The 12,068-nt window shown below is 32.1% G+C and overlaps 1 pseudogene; it reads left to right on the forward strand.

Annotated features, from left to right (window-relative positions):
- Positions 1-954: 954 nt before the first annotated feature.
- LOC126751829 (small nucleolar RNA U3) lies at positions 955-1,157 on the forward strand (annotated as a pseudogene).
- The last annotated feature ends 10,911 nt before the right edge of the window (positions 1,158-12,068 follow it).

Raw genomic sequence — 12,068 nt, forward strand, 5'->3', positions numbered from 1 at the left:
TGCGCATATGTATGTTTGTATGCTTGTGCATTATTGAAGTTATACCCCTTTTTCTTTCCCTTGTCTTTCATTTCTGCGAATTCTCTATTTTATGTGAGCTTTTGTTGAAATACCCTGCGCTGGCCGTTGAAAAATTAAGGCTATACACTCAGTCCTTTTTTTACGCGATCTCTTTTTACGCTATTTCACTTTAACGCGGTTATTTTTGCAGCGCAAATTCCTTTTTACGCGAATTTTTCACTTTAACGCGATTGCTTTTTTTCGTTTTTTGCTTGTTTACATATTTTTAAGCGTAATAATTTTTGAATATGTCGGCGCACCCTAATAGTGTGTGGATATTGGTATGCGTGTGTGAGTGTATGGGTATACAGTTTCGGGAATTTCGTTAAAAGACTAAAGGCCTAACTATAATAAGGTCTTAAGCTTGCAGCAGAATTGGAAAATTATTTTGTAGCAAATGATACTGATGCCGAACGTGCACGAATTTTTCAAAAAGAATTGAGTCTCTGCATGTTAAGATATAAAGAACTACATCGGAATTTATTGGGTCCAAAAAGAAGCATTCAAACAAAATTAACTGAATTTATGGTGCAAACTCAGTCGGAGATGCTAAGTCAATCAGAACATCAATCCATAGTTTTTACTATTGATTCTGGTACAAATTCTAGTGATATCAGTGCCGGCCATCAAAATAAGCGGCTAAGAATAATTTCCACTACGGATAATGACAGTGATTAAACAGCATTCAACGGTGTTTTCAATAAATCTACCTATTTTCTATTTTGTTCTCTTTTATATATGGTTTTTTTTTTTTGTATTTTTTATTTTGTTATGAATGAATAAATCATAAGTCTGAAATTTGAAACTTATTGTATTGTTTTTGAACTAACCATTTTTACGCGATTTTTTTTTTACGCGATTAGTGGCAGAACCAATAATCGCGTAAAAAAAGGACTGAGTGTACTTAACAGGATTATTTCTGTAGTTAGTCTTCATTTACATTTTTTGGAAATCGACCCGCGATGACGAGGTATATCGTTTTATCTGACAGCGTGAGGTTTAAGAAGTTCATTTCTAATTTTGTTTTGTGGCATATTAGAAAGAATGTTTCTTCGAAAATCGTTCGCTTACAACGGATAAAACGACTTCTGAGTGGTGATTTTAATGAATAAATTCCTTTTGGTTGAAATGCTCTGCGTTGGCCGTTGAAAATTTAAGACTATATTTCTCAGGATCATTATTTCCTTTCATTTCATCAAGGAAATTAATGACCTTTAGAAATATGCATATTTGCATTACTTCGTTGTCATTTCCATATTCCTAGCAATAGAATTTCTATGGCATAAGTAAAGTAATGGCCGCCGATTGTCACCCCTTGCCGCTGTAGCAGCTTCGCCTACAAACATGCGTAAATATGTATGTATGTATACGTATGATCGTGAATACATATCGAATTTTGCGAGAAGTACCAGAAAGTTGTGCAATTTATGATTTCTAGCTTTTGCCATCGTCCGAAAAGACGACTTGTTGGCAAAGGCATGCTCGGGGAGATAATAAATTATAATAAATTTATAAAATGTGAATTTAAGTTTTCTAGTTTCTTTCATACAAAATGATATCCATTTCTTGGAATATCGCTAAGAAGTATAACTTCATCCGCGCGTAGTGACTCCACGCACCTTTTTTTTTAATTGTGACCATTATTTTTTCTATAGATACTTTAACAAAAATGTGTTTTCTCTATGAAGAGTTGGACGATATTTTCGGCAGCAGATTAAATTGTTCTGCAGCAGTGGAAGACAGTTTGGTGACGCTGTTAGAAAGCGATTCTACAAGTCTATCGGGAGCAGAATTTGTTGAAGCGGGCAGTTCAGTTGAAGCTGAAGAATTACAAAGTCCTGCGTTGAACGACAATGTGTGCACTCGAAGGCAGAAAGGAATATATCAAAACTGCCTTGTCAGATATTTTGCAGGTTCATGGCCAGATCGCAGAAATAAGGAAGCAAAAGCTTAAGATGGATGTTGCAGCAAGGGAAAGGGAAATGTCAATCAAAGAAAAAGAATTAGAGTTAAAAGAAAAATAAATAGAATTATAAAAAGAAAAATTAATGACAAATTAGAAATTGAAAAAATGAAATTACAAATGCAGGAGAGGTTGGCAGAGCTTAGGCTTAAATATAAATAATTGTACAATGCACTATATTTTTAGTTCACTTCTGTTATGAATTTATTTTTATTATTATGCGTTTTTTTATGTTTTAAATGAAGTTTTTATGTTGTAAGTTTTGTTGTGATATTAAGAGTTAGTGCCTTTTGAAGAATACGAAAATGAAATGATAAATGTACCTAACCCAAAATAAAAGAAACAAAATCAAAAATATAGTTGGATTATAATTAAGCAAAATAATCATGCATTTTTATTAACTTGAATGATTAAAGAACAAATGCATATACATATGTGTATAAGTATTAAATATTTTGATTTTGTATATAACGAAGCAAGCAATTTCTCATATTATTTTCTGATGATAAAGGGAATTGAGGCATCAAAACTTCATTGCTGTTTTCATTATCTATATCGAAACTGATTAACATGTTATGAAGAATACAGCACACCATAATCTAGTCGTTGCATTCCTTCTTATTTGACGTTGAAAGCATTCTAAATTTAAGCTCCTTTCAACTACCGAATTTCTCTTTCAAAAGACCAAAACAATTCTCAATTTGTACACGGTATTTGGAATAATACGCGTTGAATAAATCCCTTTCTTCTTTTCTATGTTCAACACAGTTTTGCCGGAGGGGCGTTATTAAATATGGTTTCAGTGGATAGGCACTTTCTCCCGTGACCCACTGTGATGTCGACAAGAATCGTTCCGGATGCTTTGCTAGTGAACAATTTGAAAATATTTTCGCGTCAGGTACACGCCTGTCTTATGCGCAATTTATAGTCACAAATCGCTTGTAGTTTTACAGAATATTGACGTTTACGCGTATAGTAAATTTCATGCTGCATAATTGGTGCTTCAGCTAATTTTATTTCGGAACCATCGATGTAATCCACACACCCTGGCATTTCTTTCGTAGTTGCGGACACAATTTCCAGTCTTTCTCTTTCATTGGGCCAGTATAAAAACTCACTTTTTAATCGCAATATGGCTTTAAAAATTCGTTGCGGTACATTTTTAATAGTGCCTCCATCGCTCACACCAAATAAGGAAGCCACTTTGCGAACAGATTGTCCAAGATTCCAACCGATACAGCACTATTTTGAGTTGCAGTTCGATTGGAAGTTGTGAAGCACTTGAACTTGTCTTAAAAACAGCGTCATTTTTAATTAATTCTAAGATATATACGTTCGCATTCCTCCGGGCAAACACGAAGCATCTGATTAAATCTGCTTTCGTCTAGATTCCTTAGCACATTTCGCTGACAACTGGAACATTTTGGTAAGCCGAAATGAACATTTCTTCTGTTGCTCAGCAAACAGCTAATGCTGATTAAAAAATTTTCAATAGCTTCGGCTTCTTCGTCAGCTGACAAAGTATAAATATTTGTATTTAAAGAAGAAATGTATGCAAATACTCCCTTGATTCAACTCCTAATAGAGCCAATGCTTGATTTTTACATAAAGAAGCTATAATTTTATTTTTCTAACTTTCTTGTGGCATTTCTGTCTTCTTAATTTTTCACTATCAGCTGATTAAGTGTAGAAATATGACAAAATATGACATTCAGCAGTTAAGGGTGCTCACAAGTGTTGTATTTTTTAAGAATATTAAAATACGACATAAGACATACAACAAAGCTTGTGAAAATCTGTTATTCAAAGACATGTTCCGAATTTTATTGACTGCTTTGATGACATATTGTAGTGATTGAAATAGTTTTTCACTTAAGTTTACAGCAACTAAATGTTGTCTATGAATAACGCAATGTACACCAAGAGCATCTGGAATTTAATTTTAAGTCCGCTATGAAGCCTTTATGGCACCCTGTCATAGCCGCAGCCATTTAATCAATTCGTCTTTGCACAGAATTATTACTCAAAGGAATTTTTCGGATAATATCTGTGGCCTGTTTATGAAGCACAGCAGTTAATACTTCATTTATTGCTGGCAATATTAACTCTTCTCCGATGTTATGTGGTTTGCCTTTTTGAGAAATTAGCGAAGAGATATTGTACGAAGCTCGAAGTCCGTCGTCATCTTGCTTATCAGCCGCCGAAAATAGTTTAGCTACACTTGGCTCAGTATTATGCTTCTTCTCTAGGTCTTGAAAATATGCTCCATTCTTGTCTTTCTTTTAGGATGCATTTTATTCAAATGATCTTGCAGTCTTGAAGGCTTCATTGCTTCATTCGAAATGTTTTTAGACATAAAAGACACCAAGGCGACGATGGGTTTGTGGGATTTTCATTGAATCCGAATTTAATATATTCCGCTCAGTAGTGCCGTCTCCCCTTTTTACTTCCGACATTGTTTTGCTTTGAGAAATACGTTCAACTTCGCGAGTAGTGTAAAGGAGGCGTAAGTACTGCTCATCTATTGCGCGAGTTAAATAATAATAGTTTTGGGTTTATTATTATTCTTTATTGAGTTCAATATACCTTCTTGGTTTGTGGTAATACTAAGACTAAAAGACATTAGGTTTGCTTACAACTATTTGTAGTATCGACAGAACATTCATGTTGTTCTGTTGTATTCTTATTTTAAGCTGATACATATTTTTGGATAAGATTTTATCTGTTACTGATAATTACAATACATTATTATGTGTATATATCATGAGACATGTTTTTATGTTTACAGCTGATAAGGATTTGTTGATGTATTTGGGTTCGTGAGTATGATAAGGAATGTTATATTCCCTAACTGTCCCCTCTGTTAAAATTAAATGTCCTTATTTCAAAGGCGCTGTGTTTGCAGTCGCTGTACTTCCATTTCATATACCTGCTCGAAAACTCGGCGTTTTTGGCTTCTTGTTTAATCTGGTAACATTTGAATGCCTTTACTGAGGCGTATATAAATAATCCTAATATTATTACTGCAGGAATACCATAGCTTAAAAATTGTAAAGGGCGTTCCTCAACAGAAATTAAGTATTTGTACATTTCTTGTATATTAGAAAATTTATAATTCGATTTGGATTCTAATATTTTCAAAATTTTGATTTGTTCATTTTGATGACCTTGTATTATATTTTTTATTTCTTGGTCATGGTTAAAATATGTCTTATTATCTAAAGTAGTGCGAATTTAAACTTGTAATTTTCAACGTTTTATTTTTGTTATTTTTAATGATAGGTTATTTATATATTGTGATTATCGCATTTCTGTACATACATACGTGGATATCCGAATAGTCTAATATATTTATGACAAGAACATCGAAAATTTCATTTAAAATCAATTCGTGAATATTGCTCAAGTTTAAAGTTCCAGAGTAAAAATTTTAATTTCTAGCAAAATTAATTGTATTTGTAATTGCCTCTAACTCTTTGTAAACTTCTCTGATTACAAGTTCTTCTACGACGGATTTCGGATCTAATTTTTCTAATAATTTTTCAAACTGAGAGTTAATCTTCTTTGTTTGTTATTGTTTTCAATTAAGTATTTTAAGCACGTTTTTATTTCTATTAAATCGTCATGGTTTGGTGTTCTTGTGACAAATTTTATAATTGAGCCTAAAAAATTTAGTGAACGTCGTGCCCTATAGTTTGTGGGTATTAATTGTGATTTTAAAGCCTCTATTTTCTTCATTCGGATTTGCATTATACCTGTTCCTCATTGTATTTTCGTACGGTGTAATTATAGTCGTTAAATTGCCTACATGGTACAAAAATTGTGTGTCTTGAAATAAATACACTATGTCTGTCTCAGTCAAAGCAAATTTTCTATTACAGAGGTCAGTCACTAAATCTGCAAAAGAGGAGTAAATTGTAAATAATATTATAATACCGCTGTACATGCTGTAGCCTGTCTTCGAATGCTGTCCTTATGGATAATTTTTACTCTCTCAGTTAGATTAATTGAATAATTCAAACAAAACAATGTTATGCAAATCATTTTGGCACTTGTTGCGTTAAGTGCCTTTATAAATCTAAAATTAAATATTTTAAGAAATATATTAATAAAGTGAATTAGATAATAATTGAATATTTTTACATTACAATACTCAATTACTATGAATTTTCGAAATTAATTTTAACTATGTACATACATATACTTTCCCCCTTTTTATATACAATAGAGTGTTGTTTTTTTTGAACTATTAATTTTTTTTCAGTCCCGTCACGAAATTTCCTTGGAAATACCCCAAAAAAAATTCCCTGAAAATTTTAGCCCTAAATATTTACATTAAGAACTGGACCGAGGCATGTAAAAATTTTCCATAGAAAATACACTACAATCCTGATTTTTATCTTTAAATTCCTACAGATCAGAGGTATTTTAGGAATTCCCAAATTAGAAATTGAAAAAATGAAATTACAAATGCAGGAGAGGTTGGCAGAGCTTAGGCTTAAATATAAATAATTGTACAATGCACTATATTTTTAGTTCACTTCTGTTATGAATTTATTTTTATTATTATGCGTTTTTTTATGTTTTAAATGAAGTTTTTATGTTGTAAGTTTTGTTGTGATATTAAGAGTTAGTGCCTTTTGAAGAATACGAAAATGAAATGATAAATGTACCTAACCCAAAATAAAAGAAACAAAATCAAAAATATAGTTGGATTATAATTAAGCAAAATAATCATGCATTTTTATTAACTTGAATGATTAAAGAACAAATGCATATACATATGTGTATAAGTATTAAATATTTTGATTTTGTATATAACGAAGCAAGCAATTTCTCATATTATTTTCTGATGATAAAGGGAATTGAGGCATCAAAACTTCATTGCTGTTTTCATTATCTATATCGAAACTGATTAACATGTTATGAAGAATACAGCACACCATAATCTAGTCGTTGCATTCCTTCTTATTTGACGTTGAAAGCATTCTAAATTTAAGCTCCTTTCAACTACCGAATTTCTCTTTCAAAAGACCAAAACAATTCTCAATTTGTACACGGTATTTGGAAAAATACGCGTTGAATAAATCCCTTTCTTCTTTTCTATGTTCAACACAGTTTTGCCGGAGGGGCGTTATTAAATATGGTTTCAGTGGATAGGCACTATCTCCCGTGACCCACTGTGATGTCGACAAGAATCGTTCCGGATGCTTTGCTAGTGAACAATTTGAAAATATTTTCGCGTCAGGTACACGCCTGTCTTATGCGCAATTTATAGTCACAAATCGCTTGTAGTTTTACAGAATATTGACGTTTACGCGTATAGTAAATTTCATGCTGCATAATTGGTGCTTCAGCTAATTTTATTTCGGAACCATCGATGTAATCCACACACCCTGGCATTTCTTTCGTAGTTGCGGACACAATTTCCAGTCTTTCTCTTTCATTGGGCCAGTATAAAAACTCATTTTTTAATCACAATATGGCTTTAAAAATTCGTTGCGGTACATTTTTAATAGTGCCTCCATCGCTCACACCAAATAAGGAAGCCACTTTGCGAACAGATTGTCCAAGATTCCAACCGATACAGCACTATTTTGAGTTGCAGTTCGATTGGAAGTTGTGAAGCACTTGAACTTGTCTTAAAAACAGCGTCATTTTTAATTAATTCTAAGATATATACGTTCGCATTCCTCCGGGCAAACACGAAGCATCTGATTAAATCTGCTTTCGTCTAGATTCCTTAGCACATTTCGCTGACAACTGGAACATTTTGGTAAGCCGAAATGAACATTTCTTCTGTTGCTCAGCAAACAGCTAATGCTGATTAAAAAATTTTCAATAGCTTCGGCTTCTTCGTCAGCTGACAAAGTATAAATATTTGTATTTAAAGAAGAAATGTATGCAAATACTCCCTTGATTAAACTCTAATAGAGCCAATGCTTGATTTTTACATAAAGAAGCTATAATTTTATTTTTCTGACTTTCTTGTGGCATTTCTGTCTTCTTAATTTTTCACTATCAGCTGATTAAGTGTAGAAATATGACAAAATATGACATTCAGCAGTTAAGGGTGCTCACAAGTGTTGTATTTTTTAAGAATATTAAAATACGACATAAGACATACAACAAAGCTTGTGAAAATCTGTTATTCAAAGACATGTTCCGAATTTTATTGACTGCTTTGATGACATATTGTAGTGATTGAAATAGTTTTTCACTTAAGTTTACAGCAACTAAATGTTGTCTATGAATAACGCAATGTACACCAAGAGCATCTGGAATTTAATTTTAAGTCCGCTATGAAGCCTTTATGGCACCCTGTCATAGCCGCAGCCATTTAATCAATTCGTCTTTGCACAGAATTATTACTCAAAGGAATTTTTCGGATAATATCTGTGGCCTGTTTATGAAGCACAGCAGTTAATACTTCATTTATTGCTGGCAATATTAACTCTTCTCCGATGTTATGTGGTTTGCCTTTTTGAGAAATTAGCGAAGAGATATTGTACGAAGCTCGAAGTCCGTCGTCATCTTGCTTATCAGCCGCCGAAAATAGTTTAGCTACACTTGGCTCAGTATTATGCTTCTTCTCTAGGTCTTGAAAATATGCTCCATTCTTGTCTTTCTTTTAGGATGCATTTTATTCAAATGATCTTGCAGTCTTGAAGGCTTCATTGCTTCATTCGAAATGTTTTTAGACATAAAAGACACCAAGGCGACGATGGGTTTGTGGGATTTTCATTGAATCCGAATTTAATATATTCCGCTCAGTAGTGCCGTCTCCCCTTTTTTACTTCCGACATTGTTTTGCTTTGAGAAATACGTTCAACTTCGCGAGTAGTGTAAAGGAGGCGTAAGTACTGCTCATCTATTGCGCGAGTTAAATAATAATAGTTTTGGGTTTATTATTATTCTTTATTGAGTTCAATATACCTTCTTGGTTTGTGGTAATACTAAGACTAAAAGACATTAGGTTTGCTTACAACTATTTGTAGTATCGACAGAACATTCATGTTGTTCTGTTGTATTCTTATTTTAAGCTGATACATATTTTTGGATAAGATTTTATCTGTTACTGATAATTACAATACATTATTATGTGTATATATCATGAGACATGTTTTTATGTTTACAGCTGATAAGGATTTGTTGATGTATTTGGGTTCGTGAGTATGATAAGGAATGTTATATTCCCTAACTGTCCCCTCTGTTAAAATTAAATGTCCTTATTTCAAAGGCGCTGTGTTTGCAGTCGCTGTACTTCCATTTCATATACCTGCTCGAAAACTCGGCGTTTTTGGCTTCTTGTTTAATCTGGTAACATTTGAATGCCTTTACTGAGGCGTATATAAATAATCCTAATATTATTACTGCAGGAATACCATAGCTTAAAAATTGTAAAGGGCGTTCCTCAACAGAAATTAAGTATTTGTACATTTCTTGTATATTAGAAAATTTATAATTCGATTTGGATTCTAATATTTTCAAAATTTTGATTTGTTCATTTTGATGACCTTGTATTATATTTTTTATTTCTTGGTCATGGTTAAAATATGTCTTATTATCTAAAGTAGTGCGAATTTAAACTTGTAATTTTCAACGTTTTATTTTTGTTATTTTTAATGATAGGTTATTTATATATTGTGATTATCGCATTTCTGTACATACATACGTGGATATCCGAATAGTCTAATATATTTATGACAAGAACATCGAAAATTTCATTTAAAATCAATTCGTGAATATTGCTCAAGTTTAAAGTTCCAGAGTAAAAATTTTAATTTCTAGCAAAATTAATTGTATTTGTAATTGCCTCTAACTCTTTGTAAACTTCTCTGATTACAAGTTCTTCTACGACGGATTTCGGATCTAATTTTTCTAATAATTTTTCAAACTGAGAGTTAATCTTCTTTGTTTGTTATTGTTTTCAATTAAGTATTTTAAGCACGTTTTTATTTCTATTAAATCGTCATGGTTTGGTGTTCTTGTGACAAATTTTATAATTGAGCCTAAAAAATTTAGTGAACGTCGTGCCCTATAGTTTGTGGGTATTAATTGTGATTTTAAAGCCTCTATTTTCTTCATTCGGATTTGCATTATACCTGTTCCTCATTGTATTTTCGTACGGTGTAATTATAGTCGTTAAATTGCCTACATGGTACAAAAATTGTGTGTCTTGAAATAAATACACTATGTCTGTCTCAGTCAAAGCAAATTTTCTATTACAGAGGTCAGTCACTAAATCTGCAAAAGAGGAGTAAATTGTAAATAATATTATAATACCGCTGTACATGCTGTAGCCTGTCTTCGAATGCTGTCCTTATGGATAATTTTTCCTCTCTCAGTTAGATTAATTGAATAATTCAAACAAAACAATGTTATGCAAATCATTTTGGCACTTGTTGCGTTAAGTGCCTTTATAAATCTAAAATTAAATATTTTAAGAAATATATTAATAAAGTGAATTAGATAATAATTGAATATTTTTACATTACAATACTCAATTACTATGAATTTTCGAAATTAATTTTAACTATGTACATACATATACTTTCCCCCTTTTTATATACAATAGAGTGTTGTTTTTTTTGAACTATTAATTTTTTTTCAGTCCCGTCACGAAATTTCCTTGGAAATACCCCAAAAAAAAATTCCCTGAAAATTTTAGCCCTAAATATTTACATTAAGAACTGGACCGAGGCATGTAAAAATTTTCCATAGAAAATACACTACAATCCTGATTTTTATCTTTAAATTCCTACAGATCAGAGGTATTTTAGGAATTCCCAAATTAGAAATTGAAAAAATGAAATTACAAATGCAGGAGAGGTTGGCAGAGCTTAGGCTTAAATATAAATAATTGTACAATGCACTATATTTTTAGTTCACTTCTGTTATGAATTTATTTTTATTATTATGCGTTTTTTTATGTTTTAAATGAAGTTTTTATGTTGTAAGTTTTGTTGTGATATTAAGAGTTAGTGCCTTTTGAAGAATACGAAAATGAAATGATAAATGTACCTAACCCAAAATAAAAGAAACAAAATCAAAAATATAGTTGGATTATAATTAAGCAAAATAATCATGCATTTTTATTAACTTGAATGATTAAAGAACAAATGCATATACATATGTGTATAAGTATTAAATATTTTGATTTTGTATATAACGAAGCAAGCAATTTCTCATATTATTTTCTGATGATAAAGGGAATTGAGGCATCAAAACTTCATTGCTGTTTTCATTATCTATATCGAAACTGATTAACATATTATGAAGAATACAGCACACCATAATCTAGTCGTTGCATTCCTTCTTATTTGACGTTGAAAGCATTCTAAATTTAAGCTCCTTTCAACTACCGAATTTCTTTTCAAAAGACCAAAACAATTCTCAATTTGTACACGGTATTTGGAAAAATACGCGTTGAATAAATCCCTTTCTTCTTTTCTATGTTCAACACAGTTTTGCCGGAGGGGCGTTATTAAATATGGTTTCAGTGGATAGGCACTATCTCCCGTGACCCACTGTGATGTCGACAAGAATCGTTCCGGATGCTTTGCTAGTGAACAATTTGAAAATATTTTCGCGTCAGGTACACGCCTGTCTTATGCGCAATTTATAGTCACAAATCGCTTGTAGTTTTACAGAATATTGACGTTTACGCGTATAGTAAATTTCATGCTGCATAATTGGTGCTTCAGCTAATTTTATTTCGGAACCATCGATGTAATCCACACACCCTGGCATTTCTTTCGTAGTTGCGGACACAATTTCCAGTCTTTCTCTTTCATTGGGCCAGTATAAAAACTCATTTTTTAATCACAATATGGCTTTAAAAATTCGTTGCGGTACATTTTTAATAGTGCCTCCATCGCTCACACCAAAGGAAGCCACTTTGCGAACAGATTGTCCAAGATTCCAACCGATACAGCACTATTTTGAGTTGCAGTTCGATTGGAAGTTGTGAAGCACTTGAACTTGTCTTAAAAACAGCGTCATTTTTAATTAATTCTAAGATATATACGTTCGCATTCCTCCG

The sequence above is a fragment of the Bactrocera neohumeralis genome, chromosome 2 (assembly GCF_024586455.1).
Source record: "Bactrocera neohumeralis isolate Rockhampton chromosome 2, APGP_CSIRO_Bneo_wtdbg2-racon-allhic-juicebox.fasta_v2, whole genome shotgun sequence".
Taxonomy (NCBI): Eukaryota; Metazoa; Arthropoda; class Insecta; order Diptera; family Tephritidae; genus Bactrocera; species Bactrocera neohumeralis.